Below are 25,375 nucleotides of genomic sequence, written 5' to 3' on the forward strand. Positions count from 1 at the left end.
GTATGCCAGCAGAACTTTAAGTAAACCAGAACGGAATTACACAGTGACTGAGCAAGAATGTTTGGCACTCGTCTTCGCTGTACAGCGATTCCGTTCATACCTGTACGGTCGTCCCTTCCAAGTGGTCACAGACCATCATTCCTTGTGCTGGCTTGTAAGCCTCCGAGACCCATCTGGCCGCCTGGCACGCTGGGCCCTCCGCTTGCAAGAGTATGACTTCACGGTGTCATACAAGAGTGGCAGGAAGCACGCTGACGCTGACTGCCTTTCGCGGATGCCGCTTACTACAACACTTTGCGATGCCGACAATTTCGATCACCTAATTGCGTCAGTGACTCCAGTATTCCCGGACAAGACCACCTTTGAAAATGAACAGCGGAAGGATGTCAGCTTGGAGCCATTATTTGCTGAAGCACGAGCGTCCACTTTGGCCGGACGCTTTTGCGTTCGTGAAGGATTACTTTACAAGAGGACCTTCTCGGCCACGGGTTCCCGCTTCTTGCTGGTGGTGCCGCACACACTCCGTTCCTCCATTCTGCGCGCCATGCACGACGACGCAACTTCGGGTCACCTGGGAATGACGCGAACACTCCTTCGTACACAGGAGCGATTTTACTGGCCACGCATGCGCCAGTCAGTTGAGCAGTACGTGGCCAGTTGCACTCAATGCCAGACGCACAAATCAGTCACGACTGCTCCGGCTGGACTTCTACAGCCTGTGACGCCTCCCAGCACTCCCTTTGAGCAAGTTGGCATTGACCTCGTGGGCCCTTTTCCACGCTCGGCAAAAGGCAACCGTTGGATTGTAGTGTGCGCCGATTACCTGACCCGCTACTGCGAAACGGCCGCCCTGCCATCTGCGACTGCTGGCGAAGTATCCTCCTTTCTCCTGCACTCTATCATACTGCGCCACGGACCTCCTCGCGTCATAATAAGCGACCGCGGCCGTCAGTTTACGGCAGACGTTGTTGAGGAACTGCTCCGTATGTGTGGCTCGGAACTTCGTCATTCGACACCTTACCATCCACAGACGAATGGCCTTACTGAACGAACGAACCGGACACTGGTGAATATGCTTTCAATGTACGTGGCGTCCAATCACAAGAACTGGGACGACGTCTTACCGTTCATCACGTATGCCTTCAACACTGCCCAACACGAAACCACCGGCCACAGCCCTTTCTTCCTTCTTTACGTTCGATCCCCTCGTTATACCCTGGACACTATCTTTTCGTTTTATGACAATGACGATCCTTCATTAGCTGAAACACTATGCCTTGCAGAAGAAACTCGGCGTCTTGCCCGCCTGCGTACTATAGCATCGCAAGACCGCTCAAAGCTCCGCTACGACAGCAAGCACCGCCACGTCACATATGAACCGGGAGACCTTGTAATGGTGTGGAAGCCTATCCGCAAGCGTGGCTTGTCCACAAAACTTCTCGCCCACTACACTGGCCCATTCGTTGTCCTTGAGCGCCTCAGTGCAGTAGATTATAAAATAGCACGACTGACAGCTAGTGGGAGACGATCAACCAAGACCGAGGTTACCCATGTGGCTCGCCTCAAAGCTTTTAGACTGCGGGACGATGCATGAAACGCGCGGTGCGCTTCGTCTGCGAAGGGGGAAATATTACGACGTGTATGTGCCGGATTGATAAGAGGGAATAGAAGTGTGGACTTGGGAAGAAGAAGATCTCTCGGCAGTTTTATCCGGTGCGGCCTCGCCATCCCAGCTTCCGTTCAATAAACCCCCGTACCCCTACTTCAGGCGTAACAATATAGAGACGCGTGTACGCTTTCTTCCAACTACGATTACTGAATGTGAAAAGCCACCGTAGTCGAGCGCAAAACGTGGTGCATTCTCTAGCAACACTGCGCGCCGTCGTGCCTGGCACCGTGCACGCACGCTCGCCGCTCGTGTCTCCCCGCAGAGGTGGGTGGGAGGGTTGCCTCGAAAACGAAAACATCACGTGGGCTAGCTGTGAGGAGAAGCGCTCGTTCAGGGCAAGGAGCGGACCTAAGGGCGCACGAAGGTAGCCCCAAAGCAACCTTAAGCTGAGGAAGCGCCAAGGAAGCCTTTACCGAGGGCTCCTCAGTGAGGAAGCTTTCAGAGTGACATAAGGCGGCCTCACAAAAATGAAGGCTTCCTCACTGAGGAAAGGAGCGTTTCGTTGTTTGGCCCTTAGATGTGGCGGATATGCTGTCGTTGTTGGGGGCGTCTCCCGTGATGGATGGGATGCCTCGTGCTGCCGCAACGTAAGAACGTTTCCGGAAGCACTCCCGCGTGCCGTGTTTAGCGCCACAACGCTTGCACTCTGCCACACACCCATCTGTATAATGCCCGAATACGCCGCAACGTTTGCAAAATAAAGCTGAGCAGGCCGTGGCCATGGGTCTGACCTCCCCGCAACGTGCGCACACGCGTTTCATTCCGCGGTACCCGCACATGACTTTGTGCCCGCAATGGTCGTGAAGTTGGGCACCGGCCTGCTCATCTCTATTTGACCACGCGTACTCCGTTCAACTTTTGTGGGCGACTCGCTACGGTGGCAAAGGATGCTCCCTTTACCTTGCCGTACTGCGCTAAGGCATTAACAAGAATCTCGTCGGGAATGTACGCTGGGAAGCGATAAACATTCACATAAGTGATGGGAGGACCCACCGCTTCCAAGGTGACTTTCTCGTTATTTACGCAGAACCCCTCCGCCACCATCAAGCACGTGGCTTGGTTAGCGTTGCGCGTGCACACTAAGAAGCGCGATCCTCCCATGTGCTGCAAGACTAGGACGCTGTCCTCACCCGCGGTTCTTTCAATTGCATCAATGAGTTCATCAATAGATACGTCCCCTTCTGGCGCGTTGAACATGACAATATTTTCCCTCATCGGGAGGTTGCCCTTAGTAGCCATTTCGGTGGGCGTTGCCGAGAGGTCGCCTGGCCGAGGAAGGCGTAACTTGTAGACCGGTAATGCGCCGCGTCCGCTGCGCTATTATTATTATTATATTGGTTTTATTGGCGCAAGGGCCATGTTTGGCCAAAGAGCGCCATAAAAATTATAAAAGTGTAATATTTGTCAGTGTATAACAATGGTATTTAGGGATGTGAGCAATGATAATGTTACGTGGCTGTATAGTGGCCTAAAATTCCGCGCTCCAAGGCAGGTAAAAAAAAAAAAAAAAAAAAAAAAAATCATGAGCATGACGTGACACTTGAAGTGAGGATGAATGATAGACGGTCATAGTAATAAAATCATAAAAGGATAATAGCACAACTGCCTTGTCAACGACCCTTGTGTCCAAGGGACGCCAGGCAGGTGCTTTTTAATGTAGTTACCGCAGCAGCAACCTCCACTTGGAGGTCGTGCTACGGATTTCCTGGAAATATGACATGAAAATTATTTATATCTTTTAAAAATGCGAGCAATGATTTGTGCTTAAAAACAGGCTCTTTACCTATAAACATTGACGGATGCAGTGGCATTTGATGTCGGTGAAGAAGTAGAAAGTGTTTTTGTCTAAGAGCATCCAATTCCTTGCATTCAATTAAAATATGAAGAACGCTGAGTGGGTCACCACATCTGTCACACACGGGAGGATCACCACCAGACAAAAGGTGTGAATGAGTGCTATGGGTGTGTCCTATTTGTAGTCTTGTGAGTATTACTTGAGTGTGGCGTGACCTTGATATTGACGGCCAAGTTCCAAGGCTCGGTTTGATAACATGTAATTTATTTCGCGTTTGCTTATCCCATGAAAGCTGCCAGTGCGCCCTGAGCTTCTGTTTTACGAATTGTTTGAGTTCTAACGCAGAGACAGCCATAGATGCATTAGTGTTAGCGTTGTCCTTAGCTGAGGCAGCCAGTTGGTCCGCTAACACATTTCCCCGGATTTCGCGGTGCCCTGGCACCCAGCACAATACAACTTGTTTTTTGAGCGAGTATATGGTGCACAGAAGAGAGTAAAGCATCAAAAAGACAGGATTTTTATGTTTTTTGAGGGTCTTCAAAGCTTTTATAACACTCAGAGAGTCGGTGAATATTATCGCACGTTGTAGCTTTAGTTCCTTTATATGTTTAGCGGCCACAAGTATAGCATAGGCCTCCGCTGTGAATATGCTTGAATTAGGGTGGAGAATGCCAGAATCTGAAAAGGATGGACCAACGGCAGCATAGGACACGCCACTATCAGACTTGGAAGCATCCGTAAAGAATTCAGGACAGTTGTATTTGTGCTGCAATTCGAGAAAGTGAGTGTGTATATGTGCTATAGGCGCATGCTTCGTAACTTCAACAAATGATGTATCACAGTCTATGGGCTGCCACTGCCACGGCGGCAGACATGGAACGGGAGCCATCAGACTGTGTTCAATAAGTGGCACACCCGTTTGTTCAGCGAGGCTCCTCACACGAAGTGAGTAAGGCTGTTGAAACGAAGGACGGTTCTCGAAAAGCGTACAACTTGACAAGTCATTGATAGTCGTGTGTGAAGGGTGTTCTTTGTCTGCGTTCGTTTTTAAATAGTATATAAAAGACATGTATGTTCTTTGCAGGTGCAATGACCACTCATTGGATTCGACATACAAACTCTCCACGGGACTAGTGCGAAAAGCTCCCGTAGACAGACGGATGCCCAAATGGTGGACTGGGTCAAGCATTTTCAGAGCACTTGGGGTGGCAGACTGATATATTATTGCCCCATAATCCAGGCGCGTTCGAACGAGGCTTTTGTAGAGATTGATCAAACAATTTCGGTCACTCCCCCATGATGTGCGTGAGAGTACTTTCAGAATGTTCATTGTTTTTATACATTTGTTTTTAATATACTTGATGTGTGATGTAAATGTGAGTTTAGAATCCAAAATTAGGCCTAGAAATTTATGCTCGGCCTCTACAGGTAACCGCTGGCCAAGCAAGTCAATTTCGGGATTTGGGTGGAGGCCTCTCTTTCTAGAAAAGAGCACACAGGTGCTCTTCTCTGGACTTAACCTGAACCCGTTTTGGTCAGCCCACTTGGATACTTTGTTCAGACAAAGCTGGACATGCCGCTCACACACTGCAAGATTACATGACCTAAAGCCTACCTGGATATCATCCACATACATTGAATAGAATGTGTTATGTGGAATGCAGAGTCGTAATGAATTCATTTTTATAATAAAGAGGGTGCAACTCAGGACACCACCCTGGGGTACTCCCGTTTCTTGAATAAACGGCCTGGACAAGACATTCCCAATACGAACACGGAATGTTCGCTCGGATAAGTAGCTCTTTATGATATTCAACATATTGCCATGAATACCAATGTCTGACAGATCTCTAAGGATGCCGTAGCGCCATGTGGTGTCATATGCTTTTTCCATGTCAAGAAACACACAGAGACAGTACTGTTTGTGGATGAACGCATCGCGGATGTATGCTTCAATGCGTATGAGATGGTCTGTAGTAGATCGGTCCTCTCTAAAACCACATTGAAAGGGGTCAAGAAGTTTGTTGGTTTCTAGAAAATGCATAAGTCTTTTGTTTATCATTTTCTCGAACACCTTGCACAGGCAGCTCGTAAGGGCTATTGGACGGTAACTTGTAACTGAAGAGGGGTCCTTGCCTTCCTTTAGAATAGGAACAACAATGGCCTCCCTCCACGTAGACGGCAGGTACCCAGCAGCCCAGATAGTGTTATACAGAGCAAGTAAACTGATTTCGGTGTCATCATGAAGGTGTTTGAGCATGTCATACATAATTCTGTCTGGTCCCGGCGCTGTGCTGTGGCACGCATTGAGGGCCGTCCTAAGTTCGGCAATTTTAAATGGAGTATTATACTGTTCGTTTGTTTTGGACTTCAACTCTAATGTTTTCCGTTCTGTCATTTCTTTATGTTTTAAGAAAGATTTTGAGTAGTGCGCAGAACTGGAAATGCGCTCAAAGTGCTTGCCAAGGCTGTTGGCCTGGTCCTCCAGTGTGTTCCCTTGACTCACTAAAGGCAGAGGATATGCTTGCTGCCCCTTAAGACTTCTGAGGCTGCTCCAGACTTTCTTTTCATTGGTGTAGGAGTTAATGCCGGAGAGAAACTTGACCCAACTCTCCCTTCTTGCCTGACGTCGTGTTCGCCTACCCAGTGATTTCACTTTTTTAAATTCGACGAGGTTTTCTGCGTTTGGATATCGGCGCAGGATGCCCCAGGCTTTATTTTGTTTCCTACGCGCTTCTCTACAGTCATCGTTCCACCAGGGAACACGTCGTTTACACGAGTGCCCATTTGTTTGCGGGATACACTTTTCAGCAGCATCCAGAATAAACGCACTGAAGAATGCTACTGCGCAATCAATGTCACAATTTGTGATAAAGTCACGAGGTAAAAGTGTCAATTCTTGAAATTTCTCCCAGTCAGCGGATGCTATTTTCCATTTGGGAATATGAGGAGGAACCTCATGCGATAATGTCAAGTTTAACATAGCAGGAAAGTGGTCACTGCCGTACGAATTCATGACCACGTTCCATTCTAACTCGGTAAAGAGAGAGGGAGAACCAAGCGCCAAGTCTATCGATGAGTATGAGTTGTGATGAATGTTGTAATAGGTAGGCTGTTTTTTATTGAAGAGGCATGCTCCGGAGCACAGGAGGAATTGCTCTATCAGTCGGCCTCTCGCATCGCACCGGGCATCCCCCCACAGAGTGTTGTGAGCATTAAGATCACCAACAACAATGTAGGGTGCCGGCAGCTGGTCAATGAGGTGATGAAAATCTGTGCGGTTAAGTTTGTAGCTTGGTGGTATGTATAGTGAACACACAGTGACTAGTTTGTCAAATAGAATGACGCGGACTGACACTGCTTCGAGTGCCGTCTGAAGAATAAGAGGTCGGCAAGGCACGGATTTTTGTACTATTATAGCTACACCGCCGGATGAAGCAGTTGCCTCATCCCGATCCTTGCGGAACACGGCATATTGTCTAAGAAAGTTTGTTTGAGATGGCTTCAGATGTGTCTCTTGGATGCACAGCACCTTGGGATTGTGTTTATGTAAAAGTTCTGTAATGTCATCAAGATTGTGGAGAAGACCCCTAGCATTCCAGTGCATTATTTGTGTAGCCATTTTGAGTGAGTTTTTGTGCTGTGCGTCGAAGTAGACAACCTTAGCTTAGGAGGCCTTTTCAGGTCCCCTAATGCGTGGTTTTTCTTTTTTGGCAGGCTCCTTAGAGCCACGCCAATCTTTCGGCGTCTGAGGCGCCGATACACTTTGTGTTGTGTCCATCATCTCGGAAGAGACGCTGGACGCCCGCTCGCGGTGCCCGCGTGCGGTTGTGAGAGACTTCGGGCCCTCTGCCTTGGCAGGTGGCCCGAAAACTGCAGACCCAGAGGCCTGCATGGCTGTTTGGCTAGTGGTGGTGTCCATTGCCTCCTGCGAGGCACTGGACACCCGCTCCAAAGAGCGATCTGTGTGTAGCGTAGACTTCGCCTCAGTCGACGAAGTCTTTGACCCCACCGGGCAAGAGGTTGTTGGGACCTCCTTAGCCTCCTTGTTGCCCTGGCTGCTGCCAGGGCTTGCAGAGGCCACCGGTGTGGACTGGTTTGCTGCGGGCAGGGCAGCGCTGGCTGTTCCCGCCAGAGGGGCAGGTGGCTCTGACCTGGCCACGCTAGGCATGGTCCAGGTAGCCACCAAGGGCCGTTGTGGTGCCGCCCCTCGTTGCACCACTTCAGCGAAGGAGGCTCTTAGTGCGAATGAAGGTGAAACTCTCTGTCGTGCTTCACGGAACGTTATATTTTCGTTAACTTTTATGGTGATAATTTCTTTTTCTCTCTTCCAGGCTGGGCACGCTCTGGAATATGCGGCATGGCTGCCTTTGCAGTTTGCACAGTGTACCTCATCGTTTTGGCACTTATCAGTTTCGTGACCTGTTATGCCGCATTTGCCACAAGTCAGCTGACCTCGGCAGGTCTGAGATCCGTGTCCAAATCGCTGGCATTTAAAACAACGTCTCGGGTTAGGAACATACGGTCGCACAGAAAGTTTTACGTAGCCGGTCTCGATTGTTTTAGGTAGGATGCTTGAATTGAATGTAAGTATTAGGTGCTTTGTTGCGGTTTCAGTGTTGTTGCGTCTGATTTTTATGCGCTGCACATGTAATATGCCTTGGTCTTTCCATCCGTCTAGGAGTTCCTCTTCACTTAGTGTCTTAAGGTCTTCATCGGATACTACGCCCTTCACTGTGTTCATGGTACGATGTGCAGTAACTGATACAGGGATATTGCCAAAGGCTACGAGGTGTGAGAGTTTGTCGTACTGTTCCTTGTCTTTTAGTTCGAGGAGAATGTCCCCACTTGCCATCTTTGAGGCCTTATAGCCGGTTCCAATGGTGTCTTTAAGGCACTTGGCCACTAGAAAAGGTGATATTGCTCTGGCTTTGGTTGATGATTGCTCGCAGTGAAGGACATGGTATTTTGGAAATGTTTCAATGTTTTGAGGGAAAAACAAAGATGATGCATCGGTGCGTACTCTTTTCGGAGCACGATCAGTTACAGGGGGGTTTTGAGGTCCCATGAAAAATTGGCTTCTTCGGCATCGGCGCCTACCACCCACCACGGAGCCCAACAAGGGGACGCGGCAGAACATGTGAACAAGCCTGCCCTTCGCCAGCAGTACGCCGTTGCTATAACCGAATATGGTTTATCCTAGGCAGGATAGCCACACAGGGTTAACCCTTGCCGCCATGAAAAATCGGAAGTAAATGGAAGAGAGAAGAAGACAGGACAGATTTAAAGACGAGAAAAGACTAAGATATAGGAAGAGAGAGATAGGAAAAGGCGACTGCCGATTTCCCCTGGGTGGGTCAGCCCAGGGGTGCCGTCTACGTGAAGCCGGGGCCAAAGGGGTGTGTTGCCTCTGCCGGGGGGCCTTAACGGTCCAATCACCCAGCGTCGGCTCAACCCCCAGGATCCCCTTTTCCCCGGACACGGCAAAGCCACGCACGGCTAGGCGTGGGAGGGAGTAGAAACTCCCCCGTTAGCTCGGGTCCGTGGTGTCGCTACACACCAAACGCCTACTTGCGCAGGCGCCCCTGCGGGAGTCCGCTGCGCTCTGGTGGACTGGTGACATAGACGGCACAGCGGCCGTGGCGTTGATTTGAGCTACTGAGGTAGCGACGGGAGCCTCCGGGACAGCAGGCGGGACCCGGGTTCATCACCACTCCGAGCTGGGAAGGGTAGGCCCGCTCGGCTAGCGCCTCACGACCTGGGACCGCAGCGCCTTGGTCCGGGGAGGAAAAGGCGCCTGGGAAGATGCAGGACTCCTTCCTTGTGCTGCACAGGGCCCGGGAGTCCACGTCGTGTGACGGGACCCCAGACGACGCGCGTAGACGGGTTGGGAAGACAGCTACCTCGACCTTTGATCTTAGCCAAAAGGCCGAGAAGCGATGCAATTCATTAGCACGTAATTAAAATCCATTCTTTCACACCTCGTACTTAGTTCTGGCCAAAAGCCAGGCAAACAGTAGCAAAGCAATTCCGACGTCCACCCATGCACAACCAGCATTGTGCACCGACAGCAGCATCACTGGCTTCACGGCATTGCTTTTATCCCTAGTCCGCTTGAAGTTTCTTGTTCCGCTTACAAACATGTTAAAACTGAAACCTTCTTTTTCCCAGGGGTCGAAACCACGCGTACTTGCTTGCATGCATGCTCTCGAATGCGCCCATGACGTCACACCAAATGCTTGCCGGCGAACCTTATCAGGCATGTCGCGAGGGATGCTACAGCACTTGTTTTAAAAACTGATGCATAGTGTACATGTCCAACTCGAGCACCAAAGCCTGGAAGGAAAAAAGAAAAAAATGACGTTGCAAAATGTGACTACGTCACCCATCCAACATGGCTTCTACGCTGGCTGCTCAAGCAACGCCTCTGCAACGACGCTCACAATCATCGGCAAAAAGGTGGTGCCTTTGGCTGCTTCAGCACGCTCAACGTATGCCTTGCAAGTTCCGACGTGGCGGAACACCGCACCGAAGTCGACGAAGGTCCTGCAGTGAAAGGCAGACCCGGGAATGCGTGCGAAACGTCTACCGCGTGCATTGTGAAGCCGGTGAATGAAGGGTCATGTGGCAGAGGGTGACGGAACGTGATTTTGCGACATGCCGCTGCGATGTCGTTCAAGCGTTCAACGGGGGCCGGCAGGCTCTGCCTGTCGTGGCCGAAAACGTCCAAGTTTTGCCGATTCCAAGGGGTAGGAGTGCTATGGTGGCGTAGAAGTGCTATGGTGGCGCGTTTTTTTTTTTAGCTTAAAATGTCCGCAATGCCCAAGTTTTGCTGATTCCGAGGGGTAGGAGTGCTATGGTGGCGTGTACGAGGCGCTGGTGCGGCGCTCCGTCGATCGTGCCGGACGGACATGAGGCGGCAGAAGGCGGTCGTCAAGTGGTCGCGGAAATCAATGGAGAAGTACTCGCCTGCACTTTTCGTCGAATTCCGCTGAGTAAGGTGCGAGAAGACTCGAGACAGACGGTCTTCGGGTCTTCGGGAGACGGGTGGTTGCACAAATGCGACCGTGCGTCAACGTGCAGCCATATTCGTGGATTATTTCGCCCCATTACGATAGCTTCGTCACTGCGCTCGCTGGTGTTGCTTATTTTTGTTGACCTTCACTTGTGGCTCACACCCACTGTGGGGGATTGGCCGGTTTGTTGTTCTGCTTCTTCGACTTCTACATACTTGGCTTAGTGAAGCTGTGAGCAGTGATGAGTGGGTACAGAGGCAAAGCACAGCAAAGCGCGCCCGGGGCGTGATCTCATGCGTCCTGGGTTCCACGGCGCTTGAAGTACGTGCGTGGTGCGTCCATACATCTAGTGCACAATTTTCTTGGAACTTCCAGACTGGCAATTCCATTCAGGTGAGCGTGCGAGGATGTTTGTTGTAATTAACGAGAGCCAACGGTGGATGAGCTGGTATGAGATGGTGTTCAGAAATGTAGTGTGTGATCAACAAGGCGATGCCCGCCGTGGTGGTCTAGTGGCTGTAAGGTACTCGGCTGCAGACCCACAGGTGGTGGGATCGAATCCCGGCCGTGGCGGCTGCATTACCCTGTGCTCAGATTAGGGTGCACGTTAAAGAACCCCAGGTGGTCGAAATTTCCGGAGCCCTCCATTACGGCGTCTCTCATAATCATGTGGTGGTTTTGGGACGTCAAGCCCCACATATCATCATATCGTCATCAAGGTGATGGCTGAGGGCGCCAGCGAGGTAGCTGACCGCGTGGTCAGCTACCTCGCTGGCCTAAGCTGGGACAGCCACCGCTGGCAGAAGCTGGGGCCCAGGTCAGTGGACATAGGAAAAGCACATTGCGGCTGTGCCGCTCCACCGTACAGCAGGTGTGTGCGGGGTGGGTCCTGTGGCGTTCTTTGCGATTTTAATTTGTGATGGGGAATAGTGTAGATGCGTAGACGTGGCGAGAGCACGCGTCTTCAGGTTAAGACGTCGCGTGAAGATGTAAAATAAAAATGCCTTCGCTTGTCACTGCAACTGTAAACAGAAACACCAACACCCAGTTTCTAGAGGCTGTTTTATTTTTCGTTCCGAAACGGGTGAAATCGAAAAGCGGAAATAGCTTGGCACATACATACCCACTACTAGCTTTCCTACGAAACAGTAATAATAAATTAATCAATAGTTTTAATCTTATGAGTAGGGATGTTTAAAAAAATAAAAAACTTGGAGTATGTACGTGTGAACATGACCAAAAAAGAAGGGGCCCTCCAATTGTGAAATTTCCACACAAACCTTTATTTTCCCAGAGCAATCGTAAGTGTAAACACAGCTAGCGCACTCCCCGCACGCGAATACCGCGTCAGCCGGGGCGGCGTGACGCCACCGTCTCGGACACTCGCCGCACCCACGCCGTTTACCCCGATATCCTTGGTAAATCCGAACACTCTTTCTATCATTGAATTTATTGTCGAACTCACCCCCGCAGGGGTGAGTGAGCCGATCCCGGAGGTAGTGCAATACCGGGCCAACCCGTAGCGGAGGTGAAGCAAGCTTCAAGCACTCCGCCGCATCACAAAAATAAGTTTAATATCTTGGATCCAAATAGGATCCGTATCAGATATTAAGCTGATAAGAACAGAGTGAGGTTATCAAAAGAGGCCGCACATAAGCGAGGAAGTAGAAGTCTCGGCCTTGCTGGCCCGACCAAAGGCCGCCCGGACCTCCGGGACCACAGGGCCTGACCTCCAAGGATGCAGCGCCCTACCGGCTGCCCCAGCGTCCACCCTTCCTCACCAAGGAGCTTGGCCAGTCGCCATGGCTTAGAGCCATGGTGAAGCTGCATTGGAGCAGGCCGGCAGAGCAGGGGCTGAGCCGCACGTCCAACCAGGGCCTGGGAACCCTGAGCTTAGTCGGGAAGGTCACCTTGGGCGACCACCCGCCAGCTAAGCAAGCGACCTCAGAGCTTATAGCTCAATACTGCAGTGATAGCGAGGTGATCCTTTTGCCCACCGCGGAGCGTCACTCCCCTGCTGCCGCACCCCGAAGTGAGGCTGCCAAGCGAATCCCGCAGGCAAAGACCTTCGCGGGTTTAAAGCCCCAGACAGTCTTGCTGGAGAGGCCAGGCGGTCAGGGGTGGGTTTAGACCCACGCCCTGGCCTCAGGGCAGAGGAAGAACGTGTAAGTTGCTGTGCAACTGCTCAGTCAGCTCCCGAAGGAGCCCGGCTTGGATGCACCGCAAGCGGAAGAAGGAAGGGGGAAAAGAGAAGCAAGAAGAGAAGGAAAAAAAGAGTGAAAAGGGTGGTCCCTCCTCAAGAGGGGGGGGGGGGCATCCAACCCCGACCCCAGGGCCAAGCATGTAGTCCCGAGAGGTAGGACTACACAAAGAGAATTTATTTGTCTCTCGACTCATTAACACTGTTTCCGCAGGGTGAACAAAATACACAGCCGACAGTTCGGCTGGTTACATGACTGGTTACAGGAATACATATTAGGACGTCGGTTTAATAAACCAATTACAGTAACTTGCATCTTGCAAGGACGCCATAAGTACACAAAGAAAAACACTCTTTTTTCCTATTAACCAAGGTTTTTTTTATTACACGCACATATACATGAGAGCATCTATTTACATATGTACAAAGATACATGAAATATGCATAATTATATACAAGCGACTATTTACATACATATATAAACAAAGCAAGTTGTGGCTGCGGGTCGCGTATGGGAATGCCGCGTTTAAGGCACACCATTAGGTGCTGCTCGCCGTGTGAAAAAAAAGCGGCGCACCCTGCGCTACACACCGCTCAGACGCGTCTCCGCGCCACGTAAGTTGCGCACCGTTAGCACCAAAACGAAAGAACGAGGAGAGGCCTCATGTAAGTATTAAGTGGAAGGCCGGGATAGAGCGGGAGGGGGGGGGGCGCGAGTTGCGGCGCAAAAAAGGAAAGGTGGGGATGGGGGGCAAGTTAATAAGGGATTAAAGGGGCGACCAGCTTGCCATCCCTCACGAAAAAAAATCTGGTGTGCCAACGGCGGTGGAACGTTTCCTTGCCGCTGGCTTCAAGTTCCTCAGAAAGGTGCGCTCACAGCATCCTCCTGATTTGAATCATAGCGGGGTACGCCGCCCTCACAGGTTTCTTTTTCGCTTCGGCTAGTGATCACCGTTGCCAGATCACGAAGAGGGTGATGGAAAAGACGAGTTTCGCGAAGGGACCTTTATTGCGCCTGTGATAAGGAGGGGGGCGAATGTCAAAGGAGTGCGCGGTCATGCGCCACATGGGTCGCGTGGCCACGCAGTCGAACAGAGCATGGTTTTGGGTCTCGGGTTACTGGCAATTCGGGCAACGGGCGTCAGGGACGATGCCGAGGTGGTGTAGCTTCCGCCGTGTGGGGAGGACGTCCCATGCCCGTTTCCAGATGAAGTCTTGCACTTCACGGGGGGCATCACGGCCGAGTGCGGCGATTTCCCTCTTCGCTCGTTTCGCGCGGCGCCTGTCTTCTTCTTGGAGCTGGTTAGCTGCGAGGGTCTCTACCAGTCTGGCTGGCGGGTCTGAGTCTATCTCTCAGCCGGGGGCTTCTCGGGTGAGCATGCACATTGTCACCACTGCCGCCCTGTAAAAGGGGGAGGGCGACTCAGCGAACGGACCGCGGTGACTACCTGCATCAAGCCAGCTATTACGCATGCTTGCCCAATAGAGGAGCAGGTTCCTGCCGGCGTCAGCGCTCGCCTTTGACAGAGTTCAGGTTGTCTTTAGAGCGAAGATTTTGCCAGTGGTCTGAGCATGGGGAAGGCCGAGTCCGCCATCGCTTGCTGAAAGTTGCAGGAGGTGGCGCCTGACAGGAGGGGGCTCGCCATCCCACCAGAATGCAGTAATGAACTTGTTAAGCTGGCTGGCGATTCTGGAGGGCATGATGGCGACTCGGCCAATGTGGTGGGAGGCGAGGACACAAACGCTCGTCTTGAACACAATAGCATTGTCCCGCAAGGTGAGCTCGGTGAGTTTGGCTCGCTCTATGAGGATCTGTGCCCTGCTCAGCACTCTCGACCACGTGGATGCCGCCACGCCCTCACAGGTGAATAAGACCCCCAGCACCTTCATTGTCGGTACTGCCTCAATCGGCTCAATGACCTTGGGAGGAAAGGGGCCGAAGAGTAAGGCCTTGCTCTTCACTTCGTTTAGCGCCGCACCAGATGCAGCAGCGTAGGCGCTAAATACCTGGCGGAATCGTGCGAGGCTGCGTGTATCTCTCAGGAACAGGGAGATGTCGTCGGCAAAGGCAAGGATTTTCAGCTCTTCCAGGCCTGTTAAAGGCAGGCCCATGATGAGGCTGTCACAGGCCACTGATGAAATTAGTGGCTCGATTGAGCAGACGAATAAGGTTGGGCCTAGGGGGCACCCTTGCCTAATTCCTCTGGTGTATGCGAAGGGGGTCGTCGTGGTGCCGTTAACGACTACGCAGCACTGCAGGTTCGTGTATAATTGTGCAATGACCGTGACAAAGTCCGGCGGGAGACCAAACTCGCGTAGCACTTCCAGCAGGTATGAGTGTCTCACCCTGTCAAACGCCTTCGCCTGATCGAGGGACAGGAAGCCCCCGCGATGCATTTGCGGGAGGCAAACTCGAATACGTCTCTTGTCAGGGTGAGATCGGCATACATTGAGCGCCCTGGGAAAGCGCAGGACTGGTGCGGGGCGATCATGTCCGGCAGAAAAATTTTAAGTCTGGTGTTCAAGATGGACGCAACGATCTTATAGTCCACGTTTAGTAGAGTGATCGGGCGCCTTGATGACAGGTCGTTTGAGGGCGCACCGTCTTTGAGGATCACGACGATACGCCCCACGCCGAAGGAGGCTGGCTTGGCACGCTTCCCAATTACCGTGTTGACGATTTTGAGAAGAGGGTCGCCCAGGAGCTCAAAAAACGTCAGACCGTCTGTGCCTGGCACTGCGTTTGGAGGCATCGACGCGATTGCCTGGCGGACTTCATCGAGCGAGGCCGGGGCGCACAGGTTCACACACTCGTCAGCCTCCAAACGCTGCAGGTTCCGGCATAGGTCACTAACGAGGGCCGGGTCTGGGTGCGATTCTGCCGGGTCAGGTTCGCTAAAAGCTAGCCTGAAGTGGTCGAGGAACGCAGCCTCTATTTCAGCTGGGTCTGACGTAGTGATACCGTTGGGGCGGAGCACTTCCGTGATGCGCAAGGACCCATTCCCGTTTATCTCGCGCAGGTCAACCTCCGGTAGGTCTCCCGAGGCGGCCTGTACTGTGCGGCCTTCCCGTACGGTCGTTCTGAGGATCCTGTCGTACTGGACCTGAAGAGAGTTAGGTGATGATGATATATGGCGTTTTTTGGAGCAAGGGCCATTTTATGGCCAAAGAGCGCCAGTTCATAGGACAAGGAATGTGGACGATGATTGTGATTAGCGGCTGTATAAGGGCCATAAAATTCCTCGCGGTAAGGCGGGTAAAAACGTACAAGTAGTAAAATCATGACCATGCCGTGAAAGGTGTGTGGTGCGAATAGGTGATGAAAGTTGGTGATAATAAAAGACGATGATGGATATGTAAGGCATTAGCACAAGTGCCTCACTAGTTCATACCCTTGCGTCCAAGGGCCGTGAGGCAAGTGCTTTCTTGTGTAGCCACCGCAGCGAAAACCTCCCAGGAGAGGTCGTGCTACAAAATGCCCGGGTACATGATATGAAAATTATGAATTTATTTTAAAAAAGCTAACAATGATTTATGACTAAAAAGCGGTTCTCTACCGACGAACATTGCAGGGTGTAAAGGTATATGTTGTCAGAAGGGTAATGGAAAATGTTGTTTTCTTGGAATTTCTAAGTGTTTGCACTGGATTAACATGTGAAAGACTGTTCATTCTTCACCACATCTGTCACACAATGGTGTACGCCGCAGGACAAAAGATATGTGTGTGTCGTGTATGTGTGTCCTATCCTGAGTCTCGTTAGTATTACTTCAGTATGACGTGATTTCGATACGGGCAGCCAATGACCAAGGTGTGGCTTAATAATGTGTAGTTTGTTTTGTGTGTGTGTATCCCACTTTCTCTGCCAGTAGTCCCTGGGGTTTCGTTTGAGAGACGGCTTAAGATCAAGGGCCGGCATTGATATGGGCGTAGGGGCAGTGCTTTTGTGGACGGATGCAGCGAGCTGATCCGCCCTCACATTGCCTTCGATCTCACGGTGCCCTGGCACCCAGCACACTACAACATGTTGTTTGAGTGTGTAGAGTGTGCACAAAATGGAGTAAAGTGAGACAAGGACTGTTTTTATTGTTTTTAAGAGTGTGCACAGCCGTTACCACACTGAGGGAGTCTGTATAAATTACTGCTTTTTGTATTTGTGATTGTTTTATGTGTTTAGCTGCCACGAGTATCGCGTAAGCTTCCGCTGTGAAGATACTTGTGCCTGGATGTAGCGGGCCAGCATCCGAAAAGGAAGGGCCAACAGCAGCATAGGACACAGAGGAGTTAGACTTAGAGGCATCTGTAAAAAACTCAGGACGTGTGTATTTGTGTTGAAGTTCCAAGAAGTATGTTCGAATATGGGCAATAGGCGCATGTTTAGTAACTTCTAGGAAAGACACATCACAATCTATAGTCTGCCACTGCCACGGTGGCGGGTATGCTACAGGAGCCATTAAACTGTGTTCGAGTGACACTCCAGTGTCCTCAGCTAGACCCTTCAGGCGAACTGAGAAGGGCTGCCTCATTGAAGGCCTGTTTTGGAAAAGAATGGAGCTCGACAAGTCATTAATAGTAGAGTATGAGGGGTGCCTCTTGTCTGCTTTCACCTTAAGGAATTATACAAAGGACATGTAGGTTCTTTGCAGATGAAGCGACCACTCATTTGACTCAACGTAAAGGCTTTCTACGGGGCTGGTGCGAAAAGCACCCGTAGAAAGGCGGATGCCCGAATGGTGCAAGGGATCCAGCATCTTCAAAGCACTTTGAGTCGCAGACTGATAAACAATGGCCCCATAATCTAAGCGGGTGCGAATTAGGCTTCTATACAGGTTCATGAGGCATTTCCTGTCACTACCCCACGTAGTATGCGACAACACTTTTATAACATTCATGGCTTTTAAACATTTTGTTTTTAAATACTTTATGTGGGGTACGAAGGTCAACTTGTTGTCCACGATTAAGCCTAAGAATTTATGCTCGGCTTTGACGGACAGACGTTGCCCGTTCAGTCGAATATCAGAATCCGAGTGCATGCCTCTCTTTCGAGAGAACAAGACCCACGTGCTTTTTTGTGGGTTAAGCCGAAATCCGATTTCATCTGCCCATTTGGAGACCTTATTTAAACCCAGCTGAACCTGCCGCTCACACATGGCCAAGTTGCATGACTTGAAGCCAAGCTGAGCGTCGTCGACATATGTACAATAGAACATATTGCGGGGAATGGACAAGTGCAAAGAATTCATTTTAATAATAAAAAGTGTGCAACTAAGCACACCACCTTGTGGCACGCCTGTTTCCTGGACAAATGTTTGAGAGAGCACACTGCCCAGACGGACACGGAATGTCCGGTTTGACAGGTAACTTTCGATTATATGAAACATTCTTCCGCGCACGCCAAGGTGTGACAGGTCTCTTAGAATTCCGAAACGCCATGTTGTATCATAAGCCTTTACGATATCGAGGAACACAGAGAGAAAATATTGTTTATGAACGAAGGCGTCTCTGATCTGTGCCTCGATACGAACAAGGTGGTCTGTGGTGGATCTACTTTCTCGAAACCCGCACTGAAATGGGTCGAGCAAATTATTTGTTTCAAGAAAATGTACAAGTCGGCAGTTTATCATTTTTTCGAAGACTTTGCACAAGCAGCTTGTAAGTGCTATAGGCCTATAACTCGAGGGTAAAGAAGGGTCCTTGCCCTCTTTAAAAATGGGAACAACAATAGCCTCTTTCCAGGCGGTAGGAATAGTGCCAGAAGACCAAACAGCATTGTACAAACAAAGTAGGGTTTTTCGGGTTTCGTTTGGTAGGTTTTTTAACATTTCGCACATCACACGGTCAGAGCCTGGGGCAGAAGTACTGCAGGAGTTTAGAGATGGTCGGAGCTCAGCTAGACTGAAAGCTTGGTTATATGCCTCGTATCTAGTGGATTTGTGTTCGAGTTTCCGCTTTTCTATTCTTGTTCTGTATTTTTGGAAAGTGTCAGTATAGTGGGACGAGCTGGATACCTGTTCGAAGTGTGCACCGAGGAAGTTTGCCTGATCTTCCAAGGTATCACCTTGAGTGTTTACGAGTGGAAGTGTGTGTACTTGTTTCCCTGCTATCCTACCGACCATGTTCCAGACTTTGGCCTCGTGTGTGTATGAATTGATCCCTGACAAAAACTTCTGCCAGCTTTCTCTTCTGGCCTGCCGACGCGTTCTCCTAGCTTGAGACTTTATTTTCTTGAAGATGTCAAGATTTTCGGCTGTCGGTGAGTTCCAAAGCAGCCTCCAAGCTCTGTTTTGCTGTTTGCGCGCGTTTTGGCATTCATCGTTCCACCATGGCACACATCGTTTTCCAGGGTGTCCATTTGTTTGTGGGATGCATTTTGTTGCAGCATCAATCAAAAACGCTGTGAAGTAGTTCACAGCAACATCAATGTTCAAAGTACAGATGTCATTCCAACCTAGACAAGCGATAGTATAAAACTGTTCCCAGTCGGCTCTGTTTATGAGCCACTTGGGAACGCGTGATGGACACTCAGTTACTGTCGTGCTCAAAACTACGGGGAAGTGGTCACTTCCGTACAGATTACCGACGACTTTCCACTGTAGTAGAGGCACAAGAGATGGAGATACTATGGTCAGGTCTATAGAGGAGTAGGTGTTATTAGCGAGGTTATGATAGGTTGGTTCTTTTCGATTTAGGAAACACGCGCTCGATGAGATAAGGAACTGTTCGATCAGCCGACCTCGCGTGTAATACCGAGAGTCACCCCATAGCCTGCTATGCGCATTAAAGTCTCCAAGGAGAACATAAGGTTCCGGAAGTTGATCAATTAAAGAGTGTAAATCACATTTTTGCAGCTGATAGCTAGGAGGAATGTAGATAGTGCAGATTGTGATCAGTTTATCAAAAAGAACCGCTCGAACAGCCACTGCCTCAAGGGATGTTTGTAGTTGTAAGTGTGTGCATGCAGTTCCTTGTTTCACTATGATGGCAACACCTCCGGATGGTGTCATGGCATCATCACGGTCCTTTCGAAAAATAACGTGTTTGCGAAGAAAATTTGTGTGTTTTGAATTAAGGTGTGTTTCTTGTACACACAGCACTTTTGGTGTGTGTTCGTGTAAGAGTTCTTGGATGTCGTCAAGGTTTCTGAGAAGGCCCCTGACGTTCCATTGTATAATTTGAGTGTTCATGGTGAATGTAAAATAATGCTGTTTGTACGAAGAGCGAGTGGCTGTTTAGACGGGGAGTTTGAGTTCACTTAACAGGGCCATCACCAGGCCCTGTTATTTGCTTTTTTGTTTTCTTGGCGCGCTCCAAGGAGCCACGCCGCTCTTTCGGCACCAAGGGTGCCGACGTATTCATTGCCTCCTCGGGGGCACTGGATGCCCGCACGTGCGGGCTGTTAGTTCGAATTTTAGGCTCGCCTGGTGAGGGGAGGCCTTGAGACCCGAAGACTCTGGAGTCTCCGGCCTCTGTTTGGGAGCAGGCGGTGTAGCCTGGGCTACAGCCGCCTTGGGGGCAGGTGCCACAACCGCCGGCTCGGTATGCGCGGGCCGAAGGTGTGGCGAGGGCTGGTGCGGCGGTGCCCCCTGACGTGCCGCATCAGCGTATGTAGGTCCATAGAATGGAGCGACTCTTCGCCGTGCTTCCTTAAACGTAATGTTCTCCTTCACCTTCAATGTAATTATTTGTTTTTCTTTTTTCCAGTAGGTGCAGGAGCGTGAATATGCGGCATGGTTTCCTTCGCAGTTTACACAGTGTGGCGGTTGTTTGCAGTTCTCAGACACGTGGCCTAGGACTCCACATTGTGCACAAGTCTGGCGACCACGACAGGTTTTAGAGCCATGGCCATACCTCTGGCATTGGAAGCAACGACGAGGGTTTGGTATATACGGTCTGATAGATGTCTTTGTGTACCCTGTTTGTATGGAATCTGGTAGTTTACTGGATGCAAACGTGAGTATCAAGTGTTTCGTTGGTATTTCCTTATTATCTCTTCTGATTATAATTCTCTGTACATTATTGACATTTTGGCTCTTCCACCCTTCCAAAAGTTCAGTTTCGGTGAGTTCAAGTAAGTCTGCATCAGATACTACTCCGCGAGTGATGTTCATGGATCTGTGTGGTGTTACGGTGATCGGCACGTCACCAAACGTTGAGAGGCTGTCTAGCTTTACAAATTGTGCTTTGTCCCGAATTTCGAGAAGAAGGTCTCCGCTAGCCATTTTGGTTACTTTGTATCCAGCCCCGAGAGTTTCATTAAGACACCTGGCAACTACGAAAGGAGATACGGTCCTGGCTTGCTTTCCGGTTTTTTCGCAGTGAATGACGTGGAAGTGGGGAAAAGTTTCTACTGGCTGGTTGAAGAAGTTTATGTCGTCGGTGCGTACCCGCTTTAGGCCGGTACGATCAGACAGTTGAGGGAATGCTCCATGCATGCCGGTCTTATTTTTGTTCGGCAGCGTTGGCGGCCACCCACCACGGAGCCCAACGAGGGGACGCTACAAGTTTACAGATGCTGAAAACTGCAGACGCCAGCCGTACAACGCCACTATAACCCAATGCGCCTAGACCAAGGTAGGCTATTTGCACAGGGTTAACCCTAGCCGCCAGGAAGTTTGGAAGTAATCGGAAGAGAGTAGAAGACAGGAGAGATAAACAGTAAGAGATAAAGTCGAAGATGTAGGGAGAGAGAGATAGGAAAAGGCGACTGCCGATTTCCTCTGGGTGGGTCAGCCCAGAGGTGCCGTCTACGTGAAGCCGGGGCCAAAGGGGTGTGTTGCCTCTTCCAGGGGGCCTTAAAGGTCCAATCGCCCAGCGTCAGCTCAACCCCCAGGATCCCCTTTTCCCCGGACACGGCAAAGCCACGCACGGCTAGGTGTGGGAGGGAGCCGAAACTCCCCCGTTAGCTCGGGTCCGTGGTGTCGCTACACACCAAACGCCTGCTTTCACAGGCGCCCCTGCGGGGAAAGAGAGTTAGGTAGTCTCGCGTGAAGGCAGTGATGGCGTCGGAACTTTGAACAATACGCATTCTTCGTAGGATTTGGTTCAAGCGGGCTGTGTTGCGTTTTTTCCTTGCGCTACCTTCCTGCTGCAGGAGTTCCCTCCACGACGACTTCAGGTCATCCCATGCCTCCGGGGACGCGCATAGGAAAGCTAAGATTGTCGCCTCCAGGCGGGCCTTCAGGCTGGCGACGCTTTCTTTGTCTTCTAGGATCGCCGGGTCGAGGCGCCAGGCGGTGTCCCGCCGTCGAGGTCCCGGCTGCGCGCTCACTGTTATAACCACAGGGGCGTGGTCTGACAATCCCGCCAGACTGGCCGGTAAAGCATTTACCTCACACGAGACTACCGAGGGGAGCAGTGCGTCGGGGAGGTAGATGCGGTCCAGCCGACTTCCGGTGACTCTCGAGGTCCTCGTCGGCACGAAAGCGTCCCCGTGAAGGTGAACCCAAGCGTCCGACAGCTTGAGGTGGCGGAGAATCTTTAGTACCTCCCTAGCGTGGTAAGCTTAGCCGCTGCGCCCCGGGCCCCTGGTGTCCCTCGTAGTGTCGATGACGCAGTTGAAATCACCGAGGACTGCGTGGGGCAGGGGTTCAAGTAGGTATTCATGCAATTCCCGAAAGAAACGGTTTGTGTCATTGCGCGTCACGGGTGCGCAGAGATTGACAACGCAGAGCTTCCGTTCGTCGATGAAGATGTCCAGAAGGAGGATGCGTCCGTCAGCTCCGAAGGTGCAATGCGCCTTTTCCCGGCAAGGGCCCGAAACGAAAACGACGCCGACGCCACACGTCTTTGCGTTCGTTAAGGAAAATAACCCCTCCACATGGCAGGTGCGGCGGAACCGGGTGACGTCAAGCGGGGTCCGAAAGTTCGCTTCTTGGAGGAACAGCACGTCGATGCCCTGGGATTTCGCGTACGACACCACCGTGCTCTGCTTGACGCGATCCCGGAAGCCGCGCACGGCTATGCAGAGAGGGGGCATCAGTTATCGCGACTGGGCACGAATGCAACAGTAACGGAGCGGGCGAGGGAACGAGCGCCAGCAGCTGCTCTGGAGAGAGGGGGCCATTAGCGACGAGAGCAAAGAGAGGAGGAGAGGCGCATCGAAAGGGGAGGACTGGGCAGCTGGCGAGGGTGCAGAGCGGCGCGGCGCGTGCTCAGAACTTGAAGGCGGTGGCTTAGGGGGCCGATGCCCCTTTGCCCCCACTGCTCGAGTCGAGTTTCTTTGCTTTTGCATGGGGCGGAGCGTCGCTGTCGCTGCTCCGTCCTTCAGCCCCCGGTCGGCGCTGCTTTAGCTCCTTGTTGGCCGTTCGCTCTCGCACAGCCTTCTTATCATCTTCTCCATGCCATCTGCGTGAACGTGAGCGAGCGCGTTGCTCGCGGCCTGCGGGCTGGCTTGCCGTCGCATCTCTCTCCTGGGCAGGGCGTGGCACTGTCAGGGCGGAGAAAGGTGCGTTGGTGTAGCTGTTGTCGCGCTCGTCGGGAAGGAAGTAGTAGCCCTGGCTCACAATGGGCGCTTCTTCGCGGGCGGGGTCTTGGGTTCCGTCCTCCAAGTCTCGGGTGGTTACAGGGGCGAGCACGTTGGCGGGTGTTGGGCGGGAGGAGCAGGGGTGTTAGGCTGGAGGGGGGGGGAGCTCTCCTGTCTCAGTGGAAAGCTCGGCCGCTGTCCGCTCGGGCGTCGCAGATTGGCCCTGGCCCCGCGCCGTCGGGGGGGGGGGGGGGGCAGGCGAGGAAGGGGGGGGGCGAAAGCGCCAAATCTGTGGCGGAGTCACTCGACTCTGTTCCCGAAGACGCCGTGGACGCATCTTCTGTCCTTTCAGTTCGCTCTCCCTCATTGGCGGACGAAGTCGCCGTGCTGCTACCCCCAGTGAGCGGGTCGGTGTCAGTGTCTCGGTCACTGGGGAGGGTCTCCCTTGCGGTCGTGCGGGGCGCAGGCTTAGGTGTCAACACTTGAACGCATGACTTCATTTCTCCGGGCCTGGGGGATGACGGGCCACTGGGACGAGTCGGGTTTGACGCGAGGTCTTAGACCGTGGAGAGCCCCCGGGCGGCTGACGCGTATGAGCGCCTCCTGAAGCACTCCTTGGTCCTGTGGTGGCCGCCGCATCTTTGGCATTCGATTTCGCAGCCCTCTGTCTCGTGCCCGAAAACGCCGCAGCGCTTACAGTACGGGTTTGGGCAGGCCGAAGCCATGTGCCCTACCTCGCCACACCGTGTGCATACGCGCCGCATGCCCCGGTACTCGTACATAACACGGTGCCCCGCGACGGTTGCGAAGTTGGGCACTGGTTTGGACATTTCCATCCGCACTACCCTCACGCCACTTAGTTTATTCTGGCGGCTTGTGACCATCGCGAATGTCACACTCTTTACCTTTCGATACTGCGCAAGCGCGTTTAACAAGGGCTCATCGGGGAGGTACGCGGGGTAGCGAAACACATTAACAAATGTGATCGGCGGTCCCACACCCTCCACTGCCACTTTGACGTTGTTGACTATGAAACCCTCGTCCACCATAAGTTTTGTGGCTTGCTCAACAGTTCGCGTACACACTAAAAACTTCGAACCTCCCATGTGTTGGAGGACATGGACACTATTGTCTCCCACGGTGCGCTCAACTGCATCAATCAAATCGTCAATCGACAAGTTGCCATCAGGGGCGTCAAAGAAAAAACTGTTCTCCCTCACCGGGAGGTTCGTTTGGACGGCCATGGTGATAGGCACTGGTGGGCGCGCCTCCGAGGAAGAAGCGGGGGCGTGACTTGTGGGAACGCAGGGGTACTGCGTGCTAGTAGACGGGCTCAGCAGGCGCTGGGTCCGAGATCTGGTAGCGAGGCGGTAGGCAACGGGACGGAAGGCGCCGGGGCAGCAGGCAGGGTATGGGTCCGTGCGTCGCCAGGCGTGAGGCGGGGGTTGCCGAGCAGAAGGGCCCGGGACCGGAAGCCGGGGGCTGCGGGCTAGAACGGCTGACCTCGGGGAGGCTGGATGATTTTCTGTTTCGCAGAGAGGCTCGGGGGTCGACGTCGGCTTGACGTGACCCCAGGTCCGACTTTGTAACTCGCGCGAAAAAGAAACAGATCTCTCGTCAATTAGTCTAGCCAAAAGACTGAGAAGCGATGCAATTCATTAGCACGTAATTGAAATCCATTCTTTCACACCTCGTACTTAGTTCTGGCCAAAAGCCGGGAAACAGTAGCAAAGCAATTCCGACGTCCACCCATGCACAACCAGCATTGTGCACCGACAGTGGCAGCGCTGGCTTCACGGCATTGCTTTTATCCCTAGTCCGCTTGAAGTTTATCCCTAGTCCGACAAGCATTTGGTGTGACGTCATGGGCGCATTCGAGAGTACGCATGCAAGCAAGTACGCGTGGCTTCGACCTCTGGGAAAAAGAAGGTTTCAGTTTTAACATGTTTGTAAGCGAAACAAGAAACTTCAAGCGGACTAGGGATAAAAGCAATGCCGTGAAGCCAGCACTGCCACTGTCGGTGCACAATGCTGGTTGTGCATGGGTGGACGTCGGAATAGCTTTGCTACTGTTTGCCCGGCCTTTCAACAGAACTAAGTACGAGGTGTGAAAGAATGAATTTTAATTACGTGCTAATGAATTGCGTCGCTTCTCGGCCTTTTCGCTAAGATCAAAGTGTAGTCGTGTGGCTTGACCGCCCTGCACTTTTGATCTTCGTGGAAGCAACCGGAACC

At 51.8% G+C, this 25,375-nt stretch overlaps 1 pseudogene; it reads right to left on the reverse strand.

Moving 5' to 3' along the window:
* Window positions 1-11,954: 11,954 nt before the first annotated feature.
* Window positions 11,955-12,134, reverse strand: LOC119168818 (U2 spliceosomal RNA; annotated as a pseudogene).
* Window positions 12,135-25,375: the final 13,241 nt, after the last annotated feature.

This window comes from Rhipicephalus microplus, chromosome 6 (assembly GCF_043290135.1).
Source record: "Rhipicephalus microplus isolate Deutch F79 chromosome 6, USDA_Rmic, whole genome shotgun sequence".
Lineage (NCBI taxonomy): Eukaryota > Metazoa > Arthropoda > Arachnida > Ixodida > Ixodidae > Rhipicephalus > Rhipicephalus microplus.